The 23,467-nt window shown below is 40.9% G+C and overlaps 1 protein-coding gene across 2 annotated transcripts in view; it reads left to right on the top strand.

Moving 5' to 3' along the window:
- Nucleotides 1-1,636: 1,636 nt before the first annotated feature.
- TMEM108 (transmembrane protein 108) overlaps nucleotides 1,637-23,467 on the top strand; it is a 307,039-nt gene continuing 285,208 nt past the window's right edge. For both annotated transcript variants that reach the window (XM_073569551.1, XM_073569543.1), the window contains exon 1: nucleotides 1,637-1,748. The gene's annotated coding sequence lies outside the window, so the exon portion shown is untranslated. The remainder of the gene's footprint in view (nucleotides 1,749-23,467) is intronic.

The following is a 23,467-nucleotide window of genomic DNA, read 5'->3' as shown; positions in this document are numbered from 1 at the left end:
TAGGGAGTGCATTATACTATATAAAGGCCTATGGGGAGTGCATTATACTATATAGGGGCCTATGGGGGGTGCATTATGCTATACGGAGGCCTGTTGGGAGTGCGTTATACTGTATGGTGGCCTATGAGGAGTATATTATACTATATAGAGGCCTATAGGGAGTGCATTATAATATATGAAGGACTATAGGAGGTGCATTATACTCTATAGAGGCCTATGAGCAGTGCAGTGTTCTATATGGAGGACTATGGGTGCTTTATACTGTGTGGAGGCTATTTAAGGGGCCATCATACAGTGAGGGGACCATGATACAGTGTGGGGATTACAGCGTGGGGACCATCATACAGTGTTGGAGCCATAAAACAGTTTGGGGGCTACTAAGAGGTCAGGTTCACTCAAGAAACCAAAAATAGGTATATGCCTTTGCGCAAGTATGCTCTTCCCATACTGACGAAGGAAACCAAATTTTCCAAAACTCGTAAGAACTAGGACTGATGGATCACACAGGCTTCGATGCTACGTGGACTGTGACATCACACGCTGCTATACTTGTGGCCACATTACTTTTTTTTGCATTCAATCATGTCATAAGCCAGGGCTGCCTGTTCGCTAGATTGCAGAACTACTTGCTTCTCTATTTCTCCAAGGACCTCTGTACACCTGCCGAGTGCGCCTCTTCTTTCAAGTGAATTCCATTAAGAGCTTTGCTGAACTGCATGGTGGTGAATAGAGTAATTTCCTTCTTCATTAGTATATAGTGTTTTTCACTCTTTGTTAATGCATAATAGGATACAAATTTACACATATGCTATAATGGCAGAAAGGGCAAATTAGGCTGATCTGCATACTTCAAATTTTTTTAAATCATCTATTTGCAGACTGGTTTGTCACCTACCCCATAGCTTACTATTCAGTGTACAGTCCACATATACAGCCTTTTTTTTGTTTATAGTGTGTTTTTATTGGTGTTCATTTACATACATACCTAATGTGCTGTTGATGTATGCATAAAGTTTTTTGCACTTTAGCACACTTGTTGTGGGCCCTACCTGTCATACTAGCTCAAAGTTTTAAACCTATTTATGGTTTCTTGAGTGTATATTATTTAAGTTTTGCCACGTTTTGAGAGGGTGTGCAACGTACCTGTTTGCAGCTTTTGTTTTCCCCCATAGGTATTAGTAAGACTTTATAACTTTATAATTTATGTGATATATTTTTTTTATCTAAAGGATTTGGCAAGCGTTACTATAATATTATCATTACTGAGGATCATCACTGAGAAGAAGTTCATTGAAAAATTGTCAGCTCCATGACCTGCTCTGCATTCAACAAGTCATTCACACTTAGTGCAGAAGTATTGCTCTTAATAGCACAATATGTCTCTCCTAGAGTGGCATTATCACTGGCATCATGACTGCTACTATCAGCAGATGCAACCGGCTCTGCCAAACCACTGCATCTTGCAATCTAGTCCAAACAAAGGGGGCGACAAAGCCTCTGCTCCCAAATGTAACAGTGTGGGAGCTCAGTATCTCCCTTGCCAGGACTCTTCTGGGCCATGATTGGCCACAGCAGCTATGTGATTCATCCCATACTGCTGGAGCTATTGGTCCCCCCAGTAGCAGAGTCTGCTGGGGGAGGATCAGCCTATGCTGGATACAGAGCTGAGGCTGCTACATAGAAGGGCAGCAGCTCACACACCGGAGTGGCTTAATCACTATTTGGAGAGCTTGCATTTTATGAGAAAGGTAAGATTTTTCATTCATCTTCCTGTTGATGGGACTTCACATCAATCCTTCCATGATGAGCTGTCTCCATTAGACGTGATCCGCTCTTACGTTGTAAGATTAATGTCTACAAAGGAATCAAGCAGCAGGTTATTAAAGTGACATTAGTTCCTGGGATTCAGACATCACAGGGAACATCTGTTACAATGTCTTCGGCTTTATCTGATACAATGCAGTAGTGATCAATTCTAGATTGCAGGCAGTGGGATTTTATGCCTATGTGAGCACTTGGGGTATGGATGGCACCAGCTATTGCTGTCACTACATATCGGATACTGGATGCAACAGTATTTTATGACGTCCATATGATGCCGGGGGGGTGGCTATAATGTAACGCTTTCTGTGCATCCAGGGGCCTGAGAGACTTACTGATAAGTCAAATAGAAGTTTTATGTAGATATATACCTGTAACCATTCTGGGGACTTCTCACCAATGCCTTGCTGTCAGGAACACTTAGTATTGCTATACTGTTGCATCCAGGCTGCACCGAAATTGACATATAGCTTGATACAGTGAATGGCAAACTACACCCCCCATAGTCAGAGGCAACCAGCATCCCCCCATGTGTTATTGTGAGAACAGATGTCACATCTTGGAAGCCGATCTCTTAAATTAACCAAGATTCATTGACATAATCCTGTAGGCATAATGCCAGTGCTTCGTGCTGGGCAAAGCACCCAATGTAGTAACTAGGCCATTGGTGATTACAGTATTTAGGGTTTGTCTGGTAATTGATTGATGTAGCAGAAGAAGAGAAAAAAAAGGTTGCTGTCCTTTGGTTTACGATGGGTTAAGAATTCTTTTAAAAACACTTCACTTAGAGCAGAGGATCAGAAATGATCCTTTAACCCCCCGGCTGCTGGAGGGGATGGAGGTGTGGTTGTCTAGATGGCAGAAGTAAAGGGCTTGCAGTGGAGGCTCAGCAGCATTGGTGGTGGCCAGGAGATCAGATTCAGCACTGGAGCAGTGGACAGCTCCTTTATGCAGCACCTTGCACACAGATCTTGGCAGTCCATAGCCTGGGATCTTAATGAATGTTGGGGGTGGGTTACCTAGGGGGTCTCTAATCATCAGAGAGCCAAGTGATAGAAGAATGGGATGTTAAAAGGCACAGCAGTGGAAATGGCTCAAGATACTGGAGAGTACTGTTTAAAAGAGGCCATATCATTTAAAGACATGGCAATTTCCATGGCAGTGACTAAGTGACTATGTGACCTTGGGAATGCCATGTTATGCACCATGGGCACCGTTTAGAATCTACTTGTGAAATAAATATTCCTTTTCACACATAACAGTCATATAAAACACATCATATTATCTCTGTGGATGTGCAATATGATTGCAGTAAAATGTACAGAGGTTATAAAATGGTCTTTATTCTTGAAAGAAATGAAGTGCATGTACAATATTCTCGGCATCTTTCAGCAGAGCTCTCTTTGTTTGCTAGAGAAGTCTAATCCTTTGCTTTCTCACATAGACAAATGTAAAAAATCAATAATATATCTATATGAATCAATACTCAGGTGCATGTACATGATCCATCACCACCATCGCCTCTAATGTATAGCAATACACAGAACAGGGAGATCCAGGGGGCTTAGCCACCACCTGCAGATTAGCAAATCCTACAGATAAAATAGATTTTTTAGAAGTTAGAAAGACTATAATGGCAGACTCTGGTTCAGGAGTTACTATCTACGTGATATTGTCATTATACATTACTATAATGATCTGTTGGCTGAAGTAACCTGTTAGCACACATAATTGCATGCGTAAGTCGGCATACTGCTTGGCTATAATTCTGGATATGCTGCACACGGATTACATTTATTGACAAACAAATAGCAACAGTAAATCAGCTATAACCTGTAAGACAAAATTCCAATTTATTTTGTTCATGTAGTTATTTTGTACAATGACTTGTTTCAAAGGTTTCTACTTCATGGGATCATTGATATTTACTTCCCCATGGAATTGTCTATATATAACCACCAGTTACTTTCTACTTGCAAGGCGAGAATACTGAACATGTAGATTTCACAAGCAAGAGATAATGAAGGACAGGGATATACAGGGATTTCTTTTTAGCATGATACAAAAGAGCTGTTTTCCATCACCGTTCTTTAAGGAGGTTTTCCCTTTCAATTTTTAAAAAAAATTCTTGCTTGTTATAATAAAAATAACAAAATCAGCTGGTACTTACCCTCCCCGGGTACAGTGCCGTGTCTCAGCCGCTCCTCTGGTGACTGTGTATAGGTTGCAATGGTGGCGTCACATCTACAGGGTTGTAGATTATAACTGAGTTCAGCGGCTTAGGCCATTTGCAAAAAGTATTTATATATATAGATTTCTCTTTTTTTGTGAAACCTGAATACTCCTTTAAATGATATATAAATATATATATATTCCATGAAGAAAAAGGTCGCACTCATCGGGATAATTTTATTGCAGCTTTATTGACACATATATTACATGTCAAGTCGGGATCGTGACAAAAAGAGTGTGAATTAGCTGACCCGTAGAAGCGCTCAGGTAGCGCGAAACGGCCGTTGTCAGCTAATTCGCACTCTTTTTGTCACGATCCCGACTTGACATGTAATATATGTGTCAATAAAGCTGCAATAAAATTATCCTGATGAGTGCGACCTTTTTCTTCATGGAATTCAAGAGTTGATCACTACGAGGTCAAGCACCCGGGAGTCTTGGTGTATTCCTCCTGCCAGCCTCATACCACCAGTGAAGGTACGGTAACAGCGGTGCCGTCCGTTTTCTCTCATATTGAGCATATATATATATATATATATATATTTATATAGTACTCAGGTTTCAGAAAAAAAGAGAAATTTAGTATATATTAAAAATTATAATATTTTTGCACACTAACAAGTTGCAAAACTGTCTGTCAGACACGTCACCATGACGAAGTAGTATCTTCTGAAAGTAGCCGATAAAGATCCATCAAAAAAGAACAACTGGGCTGGCACTGCACATAAGCGACTTGGGTTCTGTGATGCATGACTGTTAGCTATATAACTGCCTTCCGCAGTGGTGATCAGGTCCATACACAAGAGTCCAGTAAAACAATCCACGTGACCAAAAAAAAGGAGTATTTACAATATTTTAATTGTCAGCTTTATTGTATTCCAAACTTAGTGCAGGATAGATGAGACTAGGTGCAGGCAACACGTGGGGAAATAGCTGTTTCGCTTGGCTATGCACTTTTTCAGGTGAGCTGGCTGTAAAGTAAATATCGACAGGAATTTTCTACTGAAAGTTGGTGAATTATAAATAGACTTTTTCAATGTGGCTAATCTGAAAGAGAATTGGATTTTGCCTTTAAAATAGCCGTGGATCTAATAAGCACAAAAAAATGCTAAGCATTTTTATTTTCTTTTAAGCAAAGCCCAATTAATACATTGATTAGTCCTGCATTCTTAAATAATTGCAACCTGGTTGAAAGTCATCTTGATTTAAAGCAAATATGTAATCACAATGTGAACTAATCATATCTTCCAAAGAAATCATATCATTAAAGCTGTACTAGTAAGAAGCAGGTTGTATAATAGTAATAATAGTATACCTACAGTATGTGGTTAGATATAAGCATTCCTTAGTGTAACTGTAAGTGCAATAATTTGGGGCATTATAAATACAATGTGACATCTAACCAGCTAGTAATAGTAGGAGTAGTTCATGTTGAGAAAGATTTATCACTTGGACTGTTTTGTTTATATGTTATTCTGCCCCTATAGACATTCCTATATAGGAAAAACTATATATTAGATTCAAGGAACACATCAAGCCTATTGGTTAAGGCAGACCTGAGCAAAGTGTGGCCTGTGGGCTACCTGCAGCCGTTTGGCTGTTCTGCTGATGTTCTGTGTCTCACACTACACAGCCACCCTCCACCCGACGTCTCAATTTCTCCAGTATTGCTGGCATGCAGATGCTGGTGAAAAAGATGGAACAGGGATCTAACAGCTCTATGCTCCATCGTTGAGCCTATGCATCTGAGAGCGCAGCAGGAATAATGATGTCACTACATCATAAGAGCTGTGCCTCAGTACACAGCGCAGATCGGAGCAGAGGGGAAACAGGGTTAGGTGAGTAGCATATTATTATTTTAAAATTGACAGTACGTTGTGGAAAACTGTGAGGACATAATACTGGGCAAGGGAGCCATGTAGGAAGGTAATACTGTGCAGAGGGCTCTGTGGGGACATGATATTGTGCAAAGGGGCCATGTAGGGATTTAAAACTGTGCAAGGTGGCTGTGTTGGGAAATTACACTGCATGGAGGCTATATGATGACTATATGAGGGGACATCATATTGTTTGAAAGGTTGTGTGGTGACGTCGTACTTTGTGGGGTGCTTTATAGGGATATCATATTGTGTGGGGGCTTTGTGTGCAAAGGGGTCATGTGGGGCATAATTCGGGGCAAGAAACCATGTGGGGACATTATACTGCATGGTGGGTTTTATGGTGACTTTATGAGGGGACATCATATTGTATGGGAGGTGTTGTGGAAACATCATACTGCGTGGAAGAATTTATTGTGGCATCATACTGTTGCTATGTGGAGATATCATACTGTGTGTGGGGACTGTGGGGGCATCATTTTGTGCTGGGAGCTATTGATCAAGGTAAATGGGCAGTATGATTTACTGCGTGGGGGGCTCTTTGGTGACTTTATGAGGGGACATCATATTGTGTGAGAGGCTTTGTGGAGACATCATACTGCGTGGAAAAATTTATTGCGACATCGAATGTTTGAGGGGCTATGTGGAGACATCATAGTGCGTATGGAGACTGCGGGGGCTTCATAATGTGTTGGGAGCAGTGATCAAAGTACAATCGCAGTATGATTTACTGTTTTTTATAAACTTTATAAAAAAAAAAGCAGTGAATTATATAGTGTTGATTATCTGCTACTGATAAGAATGCAGGATATAACACATATTAGCAGAGGCAGTGAGCCAACATACTTAATTCTGCTCAATATTAAGTGATACAGATTAACGTCAAACAATAGTAAGATTTAAGTTCTGCCTATTGCTTTGGCCCTCCGCAACAGTCGCAATCTCTTGTGTGGCGCCTTTGGCAAATTAGTTGCCCACTTAGGGAATAGGGTCACCTCATCTAACTGACCATAATACAACTTCACATTCTTGCAATGGAGAAGTTCTGTGTTTTCAGCACTGAAATAGTTTTTCCCTTACCACAAGGGCTCCTACTATAGACCGAGGCTAGGTGTATAGTTTTATACATGCTATAGGCATGATCGGTCTTACTGATAGAAGCGCCTTTCTGAATATATATGTGACTGTAGAGTTTGTGTGAAACGATTCTCCCTCCATTCCGTCGGCCATGGCAGTGGTCAGTGGTGCTGCACTGGAGCAGGAGTACTTCCAGTTACGTTCTAAGTCTTATGGCTCCTCTTTTGATTAGCCTACCTGGAGTCCGTCATCATTGTGATATGATGCGCATGTGATGTTGTACCAGGCCAGCTAATCAAAAGAAGAGCCGCAGATGCCATTAGTTAATAGGCAGTTCTCCCGCTCCCATGCAGCTCCCCAAGATCACAGTCGTGGCCGATGGAATGGGATGTGCAAGTTGATTCACACCAGCTCTAATATTCTGCACCTTAGTTTCTAATTCATTTGCTGTAATATTTTCAAATGTACAGTATGTTATCTTGTTACCATGGTGATACAATGCAGTGTGCCTTAAGATGACATACAAATGTCCTGACATCAGCCAGATCTGAAGAAGTGCATACCCATAGCCACAGGGGCTGTATGCGAATCCCCCCATCTGCCCTAAACTATGCTTGGGATGCAATTTACCAAAGGTTCCTAACGAATGACTAAAGGGAGAGATGTTGAAGACAGAAACTGATTTGATATTAGTAATGTATTGGAAACATGTACTACTTTGTACTTTACAAAAAATAACATTTACTTAGTGAAAGTAAAGCACTCATTCTGTACGTTTAGATTTGCATATATCCAGTCTCATATATAACCTACCAAGATTGTCAGCACGCCAGGGGGCCAATAAAATGAACATAAGGGGGGATGCCAGTCATAGACAGCATGTAACTATTAACCCCTTCACCCCCAAGGGTGGTTTGCACGTTCATGACCGGGCCAATTTTTACAATTCTGACCACTGTACCTTTATGAGGTCATAACTCTGGAACGCTTCCATGGATCCTGGTGATTCTGACATTGTTTTCTCGTGACATATTGTACTTCATGTTAGTGGTAAAATTTCATTCAAATAACTTGCGTTTATTTGTGAAAAAAATGGAAATTTGGCAAAAATTTTGAAAATTTCGCAATTTTCCAACTTTGAATTTTTATGCCCTTAAATCACAGAGATACGGCACACAAAAAACTTGATAACTAACATTTCCCACATGTTTACTTTACATCAGCACAATTTTGGAACCAACATTTTTTTTTGTTAGGAAGTTATAAGGGTTAAAAGTTGACCAGCGATTTCTCATTTTTACAACACCATTTTATTTTTAGGACCACATCACATTTGAAGCCACTTTGAGGGGTCTATAGGATAGAAAATACCCAAAAGTGACACCATTCTAAAAACTGAACCCCTTAAGGTGCTCAAAACCACATTCAAGAAGTTTATTAACCCATTAAGTGCGTCACAGGAATTTTTTTGAATATTTAAAAAGAAATGAACATCTAACTTTTTTTCACAAAAAAAATACTTCAGGTTCAATTTTTTTTATTTTACCAAGGGTAACAGGAGAAATTGGACTGCAAAAGTTATTGTGCAATTTGTCCTGAGTACGTTGATACCTCATTTGTGGGGGGAACGACTGTTTCGGCGCATGGCAGAGCTCAGAATGGAAGGAGCGCCATTTGACTTTTTCAATGCAAAATTGGCTGGAATTCAGATCGGACGCCATGTCACATTTGGAGAGTCCCTGATGTACCTAAACAGTGGAAACCCCCTACAAGTGACCCCATTTTGGAAACTAGACCCCCCAAGGAACTTATCTAGATATGTGGTGAGAACTTTGAACCCACAAGGGCTTTACAGAAGTTTATAACGTACAGCGGTACAATTAAAAAATCATATTTTTTCCACAAAAATGATCTTTTCACCCCAATTTTTATTTTCCCAAGGGTAACAGGACCCTAAAAGTTATTGTGCAATTTGTCCTGAGTATGCTGATACCCCACATGTGGGGGTAAACCACTATTTGGGCACATGGCAGAGCTCGGAAGGGAAGCAGCGCCATTTGACGTTTTTGGCTGGAATTGAGATCGGACATCATGTTGCGATTGGAAAACCCCTGATGTACCAAAACAGTGGAAACCCCCCACAAATGACACCATTTTGGAAACTAGACCCCCTAAGGAACTTATCTAGATGTGTGGTGAGAACTTTGAACCCCCAAGGGCTTCACAGAAGTTTATAACAAAGCCGTACAATTAAAAAATCATATTTTTTCCACAAAAATGATCTTTTCACCCTCAATTCTTATTTTTCCAAGGGTAACAGCACCCTAAAAGTTATTGTGCAATTTGTCCTGAGTACGCTGATACCCCACATGTGGGGGTTAACCACTATTTGGGCGCATGGCAGAGCTCGGAAGGGAAGCAGCGCCATTTGACGTTTTTGACTGGAATTGAGATCGGACACCATGTCGCGATTGGAAAACCCCTAATGTAACTAAACAGTGGAAAACCCCTACAAATGACACCATTTTGGAAACTAGACCCCCTGAGGAACTTATCTAAATGTGTGGTGAGAACCTTGAACCCCCAAGGGCTTCACAGAAGTTTATAACATAAAGCCGTACAATTAAAAAATCATATTTTTTCCACAAAAATGATCTTTTCACCCTCAATTCTTATTTTTCCAAGGGTAACAGCACCCTAAAAGTTATTGTGCAATTTGTCCTGAGTACGCTGATACCCCACATGTGGGGGTAAACCACTATTTGGGCGCATGGCAGAGCTCGGAAGGGAAGCAGCGCCATTTGACGTTTTTGGCTGGAATTGAGATCGGACACCATGTCGCGATTGGAAAACCCCTGATGTACCTAAACAGTGGAAACCCCCCACAAATGACACCATTTTGTAAACTAGACCCCCTAAGGAACTTATCTAGATGTGTGGTGAGCACTTTGAACCCCCCAGTGCTTCACAGAAGTTTATAACGCCCGGGCGTGAAAATAAAAAATTCGTATTTTTTCCACAAACATGATCTTTTAGTCACCATTTTTTTTATTTTCCCAAGGGTAACAGGAGAAATTGGACCCCAAAAGTTGTTGTCCAATTTGTCCTGAGTATGCTGATACCCCATATGTGGGAGAAAACTACTGTATGGACACACGTCGGGGCTCGGAAGGGAAGTAGTGACGTTTTGGAATGCAGACATTGATGGAATGGTCTGCGGGTGTCATGTTGCCTTTGGAGAGCCCCTAATGTACCTAAACAGTGGAAACCCCCCACAAATGACCCCATTTTGAAAACTAGACCCCCTAAGGAACTTATCTAGATGTGAGGTGAGCACTTTGAACCCCCAAGGGCTTCACAGAAGTTTATAATGCCAGGGCATGAAAATAAAAAAATCGTATTTTTTCCACAAGCATGATCAATTAGTCCCCAATTTTTTTTATTTTCCCAAGGGTAACAGGAGAAATTGAACCCCAAACGTTGTTGTCCAATTTGTCCTGAGTACGCTGACACCCCATATGTGGGAGAAAACTACTGTATGGACACACGTCAGGGCTCGGAAGGGAAGTAGTGACGTTTTGGAATGCAGACATTGATGGAATGGTCTGCGGGTGTCATGTTGCCTTTGGAGAGCCCCTAATGTACCTAAACAGTGGAAACCCCCCACAAATGACCCCATTTTGAAAACTAGACCCCCTAAGGAACTTATCTAGATGTGAGGTGAGCACTTTGAACCCCCAAGGGCTTCACAGAAGTTTATAATGCCAGGGCATGAAAATAAAAAAATCGTATTTTTTCCACAAACATGATCAATTAGTCCCCATTTTTTATTTTCCCAAGGGTAACAGGAGAAATTGAACCCCAAAAGTTGTTGTCCAATTTGTCATGAGTACGCTGACACCCCATATGTGGGAGAAAACTACTGTATGGACACACGTCGGGGCTCGGAAGGGAAGCAGTGACGTTTTGGAATGCAGACTTTGATGGAATGGTCTGCGGGTGTCATGTGCGTTTGGAGAGCCCCTGATGTACCTAAACTATTGAAACTCCCCACAAGTGACCCCATTTTGGACACTAGACCCCCCCCACGGAACTTATCTAGATGTGTGGTGAGCACTTTGAACCCTCAAGTGCTTCACAGAAGTTTATAACGCTCGGACGTGAAAATAAAAAAATCATTTTTTTCCACAAAAATGATACTTTTGCCCCCAATTTTTTATTTTCCTAAGGGTAACAGGAGAAATTGGACCCCAAAAATTGTTTTGCAATTTGTCCTGAGTAGGCTGATACCCTACATGTGGGGGTAAAACACTGTTTGGGTGCATGGCAGAGTTTGGAAGGTAAGGAGCACCATATGACTTTTTCAACTCAGAATTGGCTGGAATTGAGATCAGACGCAATGTTGCATTTGGAGAGCCCCTGATGTGCCCAAACAGTGGAAACCCCCAATTCTAACTCCAACCCGAACCCCAACACACCCCTAACCCTAATCTCAGCCCTAACCCTAACCCTAGCCCTAACCCAAGCCCTAACCCTAGCCCTAACCCTAACCCTAGGTCTAGCCCTAACCCTAACCCTAATGGAAAAATGGAAATAAATACATTTTTTTTATTTTATCATTTTTCCCTAACTAAGGGGATGATAACGGAGGTTTTGATTTACTATTTATGGCGGTTTTTATGTTTGGCAGCTGTCGCACGCTAAAAGATGCTTTTTATTGTAAATATAGTTTTTAGATCACCACATATTGAGAGCTATAATTTTTCCGTATTTCGACCCACCGAGTCATGTGAGGTCTTATTTTTTGTGGGACGAGTTGACGTTTTTATCGGTACCATTTTCGGGCACGTGACATTTTTTGATCGCTTTTTATTCCGATTTTTGGGACGCAGAATGAACAAAAACCAGCGTTTCATGAATTTCTTTTGGGGGGTGCGTTTACACCATTCCGCGTGCGGTAAAATTGATAAAGCGGTTTTATTCTTCGGGTCAGTACGGTTACAGCGATACCTCATTTAGGTCTTTTTTTATGTTTTGTCGGTTTTATGCAATGAAAACTATTTTATATAAAAAATAATTATTTTTGCATCGCTTTATTCTGCGAGCTATAACTTTTTTATTTTTTCGCTGATGATGCTGTGTGGTGGCTCGTTTTTTGCGGGACAAGATGACATTTTCAGTGGTACCATGGATATTTATATGCGTCTTTTTGATCGCGCGTTATTACACTTTTTGTTTGGCGGTATGATAATAAATCATTATTTTTTGCTTCGTTTTTTATTTTTATTTTTAAGGGGTTCGCTAAAGGGGTTAACTAATTGGACAGTTTTATAGGGCAGGTCGTTACGGACGTGGCGATACCTAATATGTGTATTTTTATTGTTTGTTTTTTTATTATTTTCAAAAAATGAATTTATTGGGGAATATTTTTTTTTTTTTTTACTAATTTATTTGGCGATTTTTTTAAAATTATTTTTACACTTTTTTTTAATTTTTTTTTAACTTTATTACATAGTCCCAGGTGGGACATCACTGTCCTGTGACAGATCGCTGATCTGTCACATCACAGATCACTGTGACAGATCAGCGATCTGTCACAGGCAGTGCCGAAGGCTTCCTCATGCCTGCGCTTTGCAGGCACTGAGGAAGCCAGCTTCCTGCAGGCCCCCGAAGGCCCCCGTCGCCATCTTGGATTCGGGGGCCTGGAGGAAAGGAGCCCCCCGCAGCAGCGCTGCACATTGCGCTGCCCTGGGGGGCTCAGGGAAGCACGGAGGGAGCCCCCTCCCTGCCGATGCTTCCCTTTAACTCCCGGTACACCGCGATCATGTTTGATCGCGGTGTGCAAGGGGTTAACGTGTCGGGGGCGGTCCGTGACCGCCCCTGACACATTGTGCCGGGTGTCAGCTGTGATAATCAGCTGACACCCGGCCACGATCAGCGGCGCTCACCACGTGGGCGCCGCTGATCGCGGTAGACGTACTATCCCGTCCACGGTCATACGGGCCCGGGTACCGTGGACGGGATAGTACGTCGGATGTCAGGAAGGGGTTAAACTTACAAGTATGACCACACATAGATAAACTAATAAGTTTTATTATATCAAAACATTCAATATACAAATTACAATAAAAGCGGTGAAATCATCACAAAAAGAGTTTTTTTTCAGAAAAAGTTATATAAAATGCCCGTCACGTACGTGCAACAATTAGAAATAGGTACAAAGAGTACATAGCAAAGATTAAGTTTGTCTGTAATGCTAGGACAAATGACTAAAAAAATAGTTAACGTGACATTAAAATAAGCCCAATGTGTAATATACGCTATAAATGCATAGAAGTAGGAAAGATAAGTATAGTGAGCGTAACGCTTGTATATATAGGTCACTGAGCCGGTCAAAACATATTTCACAGCAGTGTCACGTCTAACATAACTAACACAGTTATCATGAGTACCACCCAAACACCGTGCTGCATATTACCTATATGACGCTGATGCGTGTTTCACCATGGCTTCTCCCAGGGGTGATCATCTGATTACATTACAGATAACATTCATCTTGGTGTCGGGCAGTGAGGGGGATCATATGTGAGGGTCGATATGTGTCTCCCAGGATGCGGACTGAGTCCTATTAAACTCACTGGAGTCCCTTGTGGTCACAGCAGGACGTCTGTGAGTCACAAGGCAAAATAAAAGAATGAATGGATTGGGTCCAAGTAGTGGCTCAGTCAGATTTTTAGGAAAATATGTTAATGGCTTTTATTTTTAGAAGGATTTGCAGGTTTGGTAGTGGGCCGAATCCCTCTCTCTACTCCGGGTTTTGGAAGTGGCTCTATGGCCATGATTCTATTTAAATCTGCCAGTTTTGCCTTGGGTGTGTCAGAGTTGGAGATTGCAAGCTGCAGAGCAGGTGGCTTTGTGCGACTCAGGTCTGTGTGGAGCTAACACAGAACGAGGGACTTCCAGGCGGCTGACGCACCCAAAAGACATGGTGGTGTCATTGCCACGGCAACAGGTTTTGAGTTCTGGATTGTGTTTGTGAATCTGGAGGATATCACCCCCTGTGTGTGAGTTCTGAAAATAAAGACACCGTTTATGCTGAACTTTCTGTGTTCCCTGCCTATCAGTCATGCTGCACCAACCCCGCTGCACTACATTGGCTATGTGTTCTTATTACCTATTTGTAATTGTCCTCTGTGCATGACATACATTTTATATACCTTTTTTCTGAAAAACAATCTTTCTGTGATGATATCACCTCTTTTATCATAGTTTGTATATTTTATGTTTTATATAATAAAGCTTATGTTATATATGTGTGGTAATAATGCCGTATATACAGTCTCAATGTAATCTGCTAAATTTACATACTCCTCAGTGTCTTTTACATTAGGGTACCGTTACACTAAGCGACACACCAGCGATCCCGACAACGATATGACCAGGTCAGGATCGCTGGTGTGTCGCTACATGATCGCTGGTGAGCTGTCAAACAGGCAGATCTCACCAACGATCAGGACCAGCGACGACGCGGGTAACTAAGCGCATGCGTCGCTTAGTTACCCGCTGCGTACCCTGGATACCAGCGTACTCGCACTGGGAGCTGGTATCCAAGGTAAACAGCGGGTAAGTATACCAGCTCCCAGCGCGAGCACGCTGATATCCAGGGTACACAGCAGGTAACTAAGCGACGCGCGCGCTTAGTTACCCGCTGTTTACCTTGGATACCAGCTCCCAGCATCTGCTTACAGCGCTGGAAGCTCGCTGATCATTGGTCTCCCGCTGCCACACGCAGCGATGCGTGCTGGCCAGCGGGAGACCAACAATCAAAAAAATGTCCCAGGACCTTCCTGCACGATCAGCGATACCCGGTGGGAGGGCCGGCCGCTGATACCTGTCACAAACAACGAGATCGCTGGCGAGATTGCTGATGCGTCACAAAATCGTCTTCATGATGCTCTCTGTGCTTCAAACAGAACCGTGAGACTATCACAGAGCAGGTGCATTTATACGGAGACTTGATTACACACAGGTGGATTATATTTATCATCATTAGTCATTTAGGGCAACATTGGATAATTCAGAGATCCACAATGAGCTTCTGGAGTGAGTTTGCTGCACAGAAAGTAAAGGGGCCGAATAATGTTGAATGCCCCACTTTTCAGTTTTTGAATTTCCACAAAAATTTCAAATAACCAATACATTTCGTTCAATATCACAATTGTGTCCCACTTTTGTTCTTCACAAAAAAATTACATTTGGTATCTTTATGTTTGAAGCATGATATGTGGGAAAAGGTTGAAAAGTTCCAGGGGGCCAAATACTTTCGCAAGGCATTGTACTATGCAGTGTTGTTGTTTGGTACCAGGCTTGGACTGGCCCACAGGAGAATCCTCTAGTAGGCCTCTGTGAAGTAGTGCTAATAGTGCAGAAAAAAGTATCATTCATTAAACAACTCAAGAAAAGTAGGAAAACCTATAGAGTATATCTGCCCATTAGAAAGATTTCTGTTATTAAAATTAAGACATACATAGAAAGGAAAAACTAAATAAACGGATGCTGCTAGATGCACATGCAAGGGAATATAGGCAAATGCAAGAGGTGAAAAGCAACATGCACAGTGTAGTATAAATATATCATGTTCCCCTAAAAAAGCTGAAATCAAATGGTTAAACTTTCCAATATGTATGAACAGCAAGTATCACACGCCTCCCGATGAAGAGTTAACGAAATGCACGTTGGGGCGGTGGGAACGCTGCAGGCAGCTGGTGACATCTACATGCAAGTTTTAATATGGCTCTTTGAGTTTCCCCTCTGCTGTTCATATACAGTGGGTACGGAAAGTATTCAGACCCTTTTACATTTTTCACTCTTTGTTTCACTGCAGCCATTTGGTAAGTTCAAAAAAGTTCATTTTTTTCTCATTAATGTACACTCTGCACCCTCCTTGACTGAAAAAAACAGAAATGTAGAAATTTTTGCAAATTTATTAAAAAAGAAAAACTGAAATATCACATGATCATAAATATTCAGACCCTTTGCTCAGTATTGAGTAGAAGCATCCTTTTGAGCTAGTACAGCTATGAGTCTTCTTGGGAATGATTCAACAAGTTTTTCGCACCAGGATTTGGGGATCCTCTGCCATTCTTCCTTGCAGATCCTCTCCTGTTCTGTCAGGTTGGATGGTGAACGCTGGTGGAGAGCCATTTTCAGGTCTCTCCACTATGTATATTGGAAAGTTATACCATTTGATTTCAGCTTATTTAGGGGAATATGATATATTTATACTACACTGTGCATGTTGCTTTTCACCTCTTGCATTTGCCTATATTCTCTTGCATGTGCATCTAGCAGTAGAGTTGAGTGACTTTGGTCGGATCGGGTTTCATGAAACAAAATTTGTTTCAGATGAAACTGGTCCGACTAGGGCAAAAAAAGTCGGAATTTCATCCAAAACCCGACCCCAATGCAAGTCAATGGGACATTCATCCACTCAATGCCGACTTTTATTCCCCATTGACTTGCATTGGGGTCGGGTTTCGGACGAAACTCTGACTTTTTTTGCCCTAGTCGGACCAGTTTCATCTGAAACAAATTTTGTTTCATGAAACCCGATCCGACCAAAGTCACTCAACTCTATCTAGCAGCATCTGTTTTTTAGTTTTTCCTTTCTATGTACAGTATGTTTTAATTTTAATAATAAAAATCTTTTTAATGGGCAAATACTATATATTCCATAGGTTTTCCTACTTTTCTTGTGTTGTGCAATTCAAATGAGTTTAACCCTTGAGTACTTGGTCTTGTATAGATTATCATTCATTATGCATTCTAGCCAAATTAATATTACATGGAAGCAAAAGTAAATTTGCTTACTAGGGTAAGGTTATTTTTGCATGTAACCGAACAGTGGGCCCCAAAAATCACTGGTGGGCCTTTGCCAACCTAGTCCGCTGCTGTTTGGTACTAAACATTTACTGTCTGTCTGGAGTCTATTGAGTTGGTCAACAGCAATGCTATGGAATTCCCAGCAGTCTTTCATGCTATTATTACATTGCAGACATAGCTAACATGAATGTTTCCAATTATCAGACATGTATGGCATCTATTATTTAGGTCTTCTTCTAAAGTGGTTACAAATTACAATGTGGAAGGTGCAAGGATTTGAGACTCAGTCTTTGCTTTGAATGTCAATGTGCGTCACCACTAATAATACTGTGCTTGTCCTGATTGATGCCTTATACCCCTGCTCTCACTAATAGTACAGTCTACGTAGGATTAATGAAAGAACATCAGTTATTTATTATAAGATTTATTTATGCAAAAAGCCCTAATGGTGCTAAATTCAAACTGTCACCCCAGACTGTAGCTTGGATGTTCTCTCAGAAGTGCTGCTGTAAAGGCTTGCAATATACACAGAATCACGTTGATGCTTCTGCCCTATGAAAGCAGTAATGATTTCCACTGTGACGGTATAATTCCAGCAGCTGTTGCTAAATGTTATGCAAATGTTCCTTTAAGTATTAATAGTGTGTGCATTCATGGATCACAGCATTGGGTTCTCGATAAACCTTACAGAAGACTAAAGAGTTACTGTTGCTTTAATATATATATATATATATATATATATATATATATAATATTATATTAATATATTTATTTATATATATAATGTACTGTATATATATATGACATATATTGTATATAATATATCCATATATATATACACAAGTATATATGTATGTAAGCGCACACATATACAGTATATACCTATATATATATACAGTTGTGGCCAAAAGTATTGACACCCCTGCAATTCTGTCAGATAATACTCAGCTTCTTCCTGAAAATGATTGCAAACACAAATTCTTTGGTCTTATTATCTTCATTTAATTTGTCTTAAATAAAAAAACACAAAAGAGAATGAAGCAAAAAGCAAAACATTGATCATTTCACACAAAACTCCAAAAATGGGCCAGGCAAAAGTATTGGCACCCTCAGCCTAATACTTGGTTGCACAACCTTTAGCCAAAATAACTGCGACCAACCGCTTCCTGTAACCATCAATGAGTTTCTTACAATGCTCTGCTGGAATTTTAGACCATTCTTCTTTGGCAAACTGCTCCAGGTCCCTGATATTTGAAGGGTGCCTTCTCCAAACTGCCATTTTTAGATCTCTCCACAGGTGTTCTATGGGATTCAGGTCTGGACTCATTGCTGGCCACCTTAGAAGTCTCCAGTGCTTTCTCTCAAACCATTTTCTAGTGCATTTTGAAGTGTGTTTTGGGTCATTGTCCTGCTGGAAGACCCATGACTTCTGAGGGAGACCCAGCTTTCTCACACTGGGCCCTACATTATGCTCCAAAATTTGTTGGTAGTCTTCAGACTTCATAATGCCATGCACACGGTCAAGCAGTCCAGTGCCAGAGGCAGCAAAGCAACCCCAAAACATCAGGGAACCTCCGCCATGTTTGACTGTAGGGACCGTGTTCTTTTCTTTGAATGCCTCTTTTTTTCTCCTGTAAACTCTATGTTGATGCCTTTGCCCAAAAAGCTCTACTTTTGTCTCATCTGACCAGAGAACATTCTTCCAAAACATTTTAGGCTTTTTCAGGTAAATTTTGTCAAACTCCAGCCTGGCTTTTTTATGTCTCGGGGTAAGAAGTGGGGTCTTCCTGGGTCTCCTACCATACAGTCCCTTTTCATTCAGACGCCAACGGATAGTACGGGTTGACACTGTTGTACCCTCGGACTGCAGGGCAGCTGGAACTTGTTTGGATGTTAGTTGAGGTTCTTTATCCAACATCCGTACAATCTTGCGTTGAAATCTCTTGTCAATTTTTCTTTTCCGTCCACATCTAGGGAGGTTAGCCATAGTGCCATGGGCTTTAAACATCTTGATAACACTGCGCACGGTAGACACAGGAACATTCAGGTCTTTGGAGATGGACTTGTAGCCTTGAGATTGCTCATGCTTCCTCACAATTTGGTTTCTCAAGTCCTCAGACAGTTCTTTGGTCTTCTTTCTTTTCTCCATGCTCAATGTGATACACACAAGGACACAGGACAGAGGTTAAGTCAACTTTAATCCATGTCAACTGGCTGCAAGTGTGATTTAGTTATTGCCAACACCTGTTAAGTGCCACAGGTAAGTTATAGTTGCTGTTAATTACACAAATTAGAGAAGCATCACATGATTTTTCGAACAGTGCCAATACTTTTGCCACCCTCTTTTTTATGTTTGGTGTGGAATTATATCCAATTTGGCTTTAGGACAATTCTTTTTGTGTTTTTTCATTTAAGACAAATTAAATGAAGATAATACCAAAGAATTTGTGTTTGCAATCATTTTCAGGAAGAAACTGAGTAATATCTGACAGAATTGCAGGGGTGTCAATATTTTTGGCCACAACTGTACATATATATATCAGCAGTAGTACACAAGAAAACAAGAAAGTTTGTAAACTATTTTATTAGAAATATCATTTTCTTTCTCCTCCTAATCATTCCTTCTCAAAATTTTCAATTCACAGGTAAAATTTGCCTTCAGTTAATTACAGATGTTCCCATTACTGAAATAGGAGATGACAGTTGGTGCTCATACAGTTCAATGGAAAGGTGTCACTGTTGTTTCAGAAGAACTTGCAACAGACTGTCTGTGTCGACTTCAAACTCCTCTCTCCTTTCGTCTCCATAGAACTTTAAAAGCACCAACTCTCATCTCCTAGCTCAGTAATGGCACATCTGTCTTCACTGAATACCGATTTTTACAGATCTCACCCGTGAATTGAAGGTGAAAGATCAATCCAGGAGGTGAAAGAAGCAGATTACTCGTATTATATACGGTATATAGCTAAGTTACTACCGTAATTTTCATTTGTGCTATTTATTTGGTAAATAAAAATTAAAACCTACTCTTTCCACATGATTAGATAAAAAATAAACTAGATATAATCTTATTAATTTGACTTTGTTATATGATTCTGAAAAAAATAGCTTTTTACAAATCTTGTGCTAAAGTTTTATTTTCCTCTTGATCCTATTCATTTTCATCTGGCTGCCTATCATTGTGGCTTGTCTATGGAGTGGTGATTAACATTGCCGGTCTCTTTTCATAGAGGGCCGCCGGCCTCTTCTGCAGACTGAGAATTGTGGAAAAAAGAGGGACATGATGAATTTCCTGGGACTTACTGTATGTAGAGGGAATTTTCCAAAGTTTGTGCAAAAAAAGACTGAGAGGGACAATTTTTTTGAAATATTTGCATTATTTTTTGCATATTCAACATTTAATAATCATTTAGAGAATGCCTACCAAAAAGTGTGTTAAAAGCACAGACAAGGACAAGGATAAATTAGCTGCAAGCAGTAAGAAATTAAAGCTTTATTTAACACACTGGCATTAACGTATCAGCCTGGGGCCCCTAACTAATGCTCGAGTCCCACTAAAATCTGGGTGTACCATTAAAGGGGTTTTCAGGGATCCTACAAAATTTGGACAGAGGCAGATTAAGGAATAAAATTACTAACTACTAATTACGGTACCAACCTATAAAATGATATAATATTCTAAACCTATGATCAGTTTAATCACTCACCCTTCCAGTGCCTCTGCTCTAGTGCTCCTCATCCATTTCTACTTACCTGGCTGCACCACTAATGCCCTATCCCAGGTGACACTGCAGCCAATCACTAAGGGGCACCATGTTGGCCAATGATCGGCTGCAGCACTCACCTTTTGTTATTTTTGTACCATTTTCTCCTTTTGCTCAAATTTTCTAAGATCTTAAGAAACTTTTTAAGCCTGAAGGGTCAGATAGGATATAATGGTCTCAGTGAGAGCTTGCCAGTATCTTGTATATGTACCAGGCATTACTTTACTCATGTGACTATTGTGTGGTCGTAGAGCTGCTAACAGCCAATAATTGTAACCTGGATCAAGCACTCAGTGGTAGCGAGGAGTGGTGGGTGCTGACTCTACATAGTCACTTGTGTAGACAGGACTGAATTCAGTTGTGTTATTGATACAGTTCCTTACTTGGTAAATTTATTATATGGTCATGTTCACACGTTCAGTATTAGGTCAGTATTTCAATTCAGTAACCAGGAGTGGGTGAAAAACACAGAAGTGTTTACGTGTTTCTATTATACTTTTCCTCTGACTGGTCCAGTCCTTATTTTGATGCAAAATACTGACCAAATACTGAACATGTGAACATGCCCTTACACGGGCTCGGAAAAATGCTATTCAATTGGGCTGTCCAGATGATTGTTTTCTTTCACAAACCAAGTAAAGTACTTGCAGAGTAAAGTACTGCAGTGTGCAGTCGATGGGAAAGGTGAAAGAGCCCAAGCGCATGCGCACAGCAGTACTTGGCTCTGCAGTAGTCAGAGCATAGACGTACGCCTGCGCTTTAGTGTGATTCCAGAAATACTTTGGATGACATAGGGATGTGTCATTCACACAAAGCAGGAAGGAGGACGGCATCGCAAGAAAAAGGGAGGCACCGAACCAAGACCAGCGTTGCCCCTCGGACCGGACCGAACTGCAGGTTAGTATAATAAAATCTATTTCTTGTCTTACAGGCCGGGTTGGGGGCAGATAATACAACGTTATAGAATGCTGTATATGAGGCCTGAAAGGTGGTGATCGTATCTCATATCGGCCAACCCTTGTAACAGGTTCCCTTTAATGTATATGGATTCAGTTATGGACCTGGTTTGTTCACCAGCTGCATTGTGTCACAGGTGACAATTGTCTGGTGCTGTCTTACCTTTCCTTTTCCCCAATGTTGCTATTATCTTCACCTATTGATATGGATTCATAAAGGCACAATATATTCGGCACTTGCTAGACTGGTCCTAACCTTCAGCTGTACAGATATGCCTTTTTCTAAAACGCATTTCAGAAAAAACATAGTTTGAAGAAACATCCAGAAACTATAGTGAGAGACCTGACTAATCCTACGCCGCCCACGGCTGGCTTCTCCGTGCACCATTCCAGCTGATTGACATATCTTTCTCTTTGAAGCTACAGTGGGTTCAGAAAGTATTCAGACCACTTTAAATTTTTCTCTCTTTGTTTCATTGCAGTCATTTGGTAAATTCGAAAAAGTTCATTTTTTTCTCATTAATGTACACTCTGCACCCCATCTTGACTGAAAAAACAGAAATGTAGAAATTTTTGCAAATTTATGAAAAAAGAAAAGCTGAAATATCACATGGTCATGAGAATTCAGATCCCTTGCTCAGTATTGAGTAGAAAGCCACTCCTTTGTTATTTTAGCTGTGTGCTTAGGATCATTGTCTTGTTGGAAGGTGAACCTTTAGCCAAGTCTGAGGTCCAGAGCACTCTGGAAGAAGTTTTTATCCAGGATATCTCTGTACTTGGCCGAATTCATGTTTTCTTCAATTGCAACCAGTCATCCTGTCCCTGCAGCTGAAAAACACCCCCTTAGCATGATGCTGTCACCACCATGTTTCACTGTGGGGATTGTATTGGGCAGGTGATGAGCAGTGTCTGGTTTTCTCCTCACATACCGCTTAGAATTATCACCAAAAAGTTCTATATTCGTCTCATCAGACCAGAGAATCTTATTTCTCATAATCTGGGAGTCCTTCATGTGTTTTTTTAGCAAACTCTATGCGGGCTTTCATATGTCTTGCACTGAGGAGAGGCTTCTGTCAGGCCACGCTGCCATAAATGGCTGATTGGTGGAGGGCTGCAATGATAGTTGACTTTGTGGAACTTTCTCCCATCTCCCTACTGCATCTGTGGAGCTCAGCCACTGTGATCTTGGGGTTCTTCTTTACCTCTCACCAAGGCTCATGTTTACTCAGTTTGGCTGAATGGCCAGGTCCAGGAAGACTTTCTGGTGGTCCCAAACTTCTTCCATTTAAGGATTATGGAGGCCACTGTGCTCTTAGGAACCTTGAGTCCTGCAGAAATTATTTTATAACCTTGGCCAGATCTGTGCCTTGTCACAATTCTGTCTCTGAGGTCCTTGTCCAGTTCCTTTGACCTCATGATTCTCATTTGGTCTGACATGCACTGTGAGCTGTGAGGTCTTATATAGAGAGGTGTGTGCCTTTACAAATCAAGTCCTTTCAGTTTAATTAAACACAGCTGGACTCCAATGAAGGAGTAGAACCATCTCAAAGAGGATCACAAGGAAATGGACAGCATGCGACTTAAATATGAGTGTCTGAGCAAAGGGTCTGAATACTTATGACCATGTGATATTTGTTTTTCTTTTTTAATAAATTTGCAAAAATTTCTACATTTCCGTTTTTTTCAGCCAAGATGGGGTGCAGAGAGTACCTTAATGAGAAAGAAAAGGAACTTTTTTGAATTTACCAAATGGCTGCAATGAAACAAAGAGTGAAAAATTTAAAGGGGTCTGAATACTTTCCGCACCCACTGTACATGGAAAAGACATGTCAATCATCTAGATCGGTGAGGGGAAAAG

Source organism: Dendrobates tinctorius, unplaced genomic scaffold (genome assembly GCF_039654945.1).
Source record: "Dendrobates tinctorius isolate UK_male_01 unplaced genomic scaffold, ASM3965494v1 ptg000005l, whole genome shotgun sequence".
In the NCBI taxonomy this organism is placed as follows: domain Eukaryota; kingdom Metazoa; phylum Chordata; class Amphibia; order Anura; family Dendrobatidae; genus Dendrobates; species Dendrobates tinctorius.
The sequence above is the reverse complement of the archived record's forward strand: the minus strand, read 5'-3'. Positions and strand labels throughout refer to the sequence as shown.